Genomic DNA, 3701 nt, shown 5'->3' on the forward strand with positions numbered 1-3701 from the left:
AATGATATATACGAAATATGAGAATTTAGATATTTTGTTTTGTGTTTGTTTATAAAGGATTATACATTGATTTTTTAATATAACTTTTTTCATCATATATAAAAAAAAAATTAAATTTAAAAAATGTTATAAATATTTTTTTAAAAAAATTCTTTGTTCTATTCATGTATTTCTCTTTATAATAATCAAGTTATTTGCATTTACTTCGTATTTTTATTTATATTTTTATTTTAAGAATGTCAAGAATGAATTTTCATGTTCAAAATAACTTATGTCTTTTTAATTGATTATTTTTATTTAAATCAAGCATCATCAAGACATAGTATATCACAACTAAATTTTTAACTTTTTGTAAAAAAATAAAATCGTTAGAACGAATTTATCATATTTCTTAGAAATAATTAAATTCTTAGATAATGCATACATTTTTTGAAGGATCCTATATATAATTGATCAATTTCTTACATTATCATATATATTCTAATCGACCAAACCAAAAAGAAAAAAAAATAAAAAAATTAAAGTGATAAAAAAATCGACTTAATTAATTTGACTTAATTTCAACATTTCAAAAATCAAATTAATTTATTTAATAAAAAAATTATCCAAACTAAATCACGGCTAATTCTACTAAAAATAATTAAATTTTAGCATTTGACAAATAACTAATTAATACGAAAAATAATAAAATTACAAAAAAGAAATGGAAAAGAAGAAGAAGATATGGAATCGAAGAAAAATAATAAAGAAATGGAGCCTTTTAGTTTCTTTTTTTTAGTGGGACCCGATTTCCACCTGGCAAAATAAAGTGGTTTAACTTTTGATGATAATTTAGGTACACGAAATAAATGAATTTACCCAAATATCCTTAACTTTTCACCAAAATTACGAAAATACCAATTTCTGTTGCTCATGTCATTTCGTGCCAAAAATCTGTCTTGCCAATTATATTTTCCCTAATTAATATATTGGTGGGGTTATTTGATTAGAGATAATTTGATGTGTATTGCTGAACATTGAAAAAGAGAAAAGACAAAATATTTGTCATAAATGGAAGGATAAGGTGAATGGAAATTGGTAGTTGTTCAACGTGGGTCCGGGGAAAATGACTAAATTTAATGAAAAGTTGATAGGTAATAATTGTTACACTATTGTCTAGTTAGCAATTAGGAATTACAATTGGAGATACAGTGAGGACGTATGTATTTTTAGGTTCCGAGGTGGTGTTCTTTTCGTGGATGATTGGTAATTTGACTTAATTTCTTCTTATTATTATCACATTATGAGTTAAGTTTTAGCATATTGAGATAGATAATTAAATATTAGATCTATATCATATAAATACCATTCGAATTATGATATTGGAAAAGAATTGGAACTTAACCCTAAGCTTAAAACTTAGGAACTTGATTATAGATTTGGGTGATCGTATGGGTCTAGGCTAAACCTATAGTAATATGGATGTTGTTAGTTTCGAAATCTTATTGTGAATATGTTGTTGAATAGATTGCATTGATTTGGAAGCTCAACGAAAAGGGAAGGCTTAAGTCTCGGAGTGAATTGCGAATTAATTGAGGCAAGTGGATTTCTAAACCCTTGTTAAGTGTATGGAATTCGTGTATTTCCTTGTGATATGTGTTTGGGGGTAATAAGACTTGGTGATGGGTTGACTTGTACATATTGATTATTTTCTAATGATGAAAAAGGGGTAAAAAAAGGCAATGTGTTTAATTGTTGATGTGTGATGTTTGAGACTGGGTTGAAAGGCTTGTTGAATCATTGTTGATGTTGTATCACGGTTGTATTGTTGTGAATTGTGTATTGTTATGAAAATGGTCATTTCTTCATTATTTGTGTGAACATGTCATTTGCATTGTTCTGAGACATGGTTGTGACAAGTGTTATGTGAATTGAGAAAGAATAAAAAATTAAAGAGGATGTACAATTTCGAGGGACGTATCGCGCATCGCGATGGACACTATATATCGAGGGAGGTATCGCGCGCCGTGATGATTACTATTATCGAGGGTCATATCGCGCGCCGCAATGGATTCATGAACATATATGTCCCCCATGGGTCCCGGATTGAGAGACAACGGGTATGTATCACTAGGTCAGACGCGTTCCATTGCATTGCACATATTTATCATTAGTGAACTTGATATTGTGTTTTGTTGATCTTGTGAGTGTCTTTCTGTGGAACTTTGATTGGTGAATATTGAGCTTGTTGTTGAGGATATGTAATTGTTAGAGTGTTGTTGATGAGTTGTGTGCTATATAAATTATGAACTGTTATGTTGGACTGATTTTAAGCAGGTTGTAGTTGTGGAGATTGTAATTGATGAATATTGAGTTTGTTGTTGAGAATATGTGATTGTTAGAATGTTGTTGTTGAGATATGTGTTATGTGAATTGTGAACTGCTAGGTTGGGCTGATTTTATGCCGGTTGTAGTTGTGGAGGTTCGGTTGGGGTGTAAGGAGTACTCGTATTCTATCCCCTTAGCTTGTGTTTAGAGGTTTACTTGTTGAGTACCGCGTGGTTTGGTACTCACCCCTTGCCACTACATTTTTTTTTGGTTACTAGCCCGGACCTTTGTGATATATTCTCTTTTTTTCCGAGGCTTCTTGAAGATTTGTGAGGTAGCTGTTTGTCAACTGAGCAGACCTTCTTACTCATGTTTATGATCTTGTTCTACTCTAGAAACAATGTCATATGAGACTTGTATTTTCTTTTGATTCAATTGTAATACTTTAGAGGCTTGTACACGTGACAACCAGATTTTGGGGATATTTTTGAGTTTATTATAAAAATTTCTGCATTTTATTGTAATGATTGAGTTTTAGGCTGACTTGTCTTGGTGGATTAAGATGAGTGTCATCACGTCCATTTTTGGATCGTGACAATTCCACCTTATTAAACACTGAAACCAAACAATATCTAGAATTCAATTTGATAAAGAGATGTTATAAGAAGAAGGGCATCTAGAAATATTGATACAAGCATTTTTAGATATTGTGGTTCTTCCAAAACCAAGTAATTTCTTTAATGCAAATTGTACTTTTAAATGCTCCTTTTTTTATGGCAGCTACTTCAGCAATATTAACATACTAATAAATTTGTTCGCGCTTCGCACAATGTAAATTACATTTTATAAATTTGTTATTAATTGAAAAGTCAATTTATAATTATAGTTTTTTTATATAAAAAAAAAAACACTTTAAATGTTATAACTATATTAAAAAAAATGCTCCTATTTGATTTGATTTTCATTCAATAATCAAAATTATGTTCAATAAATTTTTAATATGTTAGCTTTCATATAAAATGTGGCTTACAATAATATTCGAATTTGACTTAGTGGAATGGACAAAAAATTATAGGTATTTTAGATAAGTCGAAAATATTAAAAATTTATAAATGATAACAATTTCTCAAACTTTTAGCACTTGTTAATAAATCTTCTCAAATGGTAAATGATGTGTCAATCGAGTTCATTGTCTTAGTATACTATATAAATAACAATATGGTTATACTTTTTTGAACCATTAGACATCTATATATGTGTGTGTCTTAGTATACTATATAAATAACAATATGGTTATATTTTTTTGAACCAGTAGACATATATATGTGTGTGTCTTAGTATACTATATAAATAACAATATGGTTATATTTTTTTGAACCATTAGACATATATAT

The sequence above is a fragment of the Solanum stenotomum genome, unplaced genomic scaffold (assembly GCF_019186545.1).
Source record: "Solanum stenotomum isolate F172 unplaced genomic scaffold, ASM1918654v1 scaffold33061, whole genome shotgun sequence".
NCBI classification, from domain to species: Eukaryota; Viridiplantae; Streptophyta; class Magnoliopsida; order Solanales; family Solanaceae; genus Solanum; species Solanum stenotomum.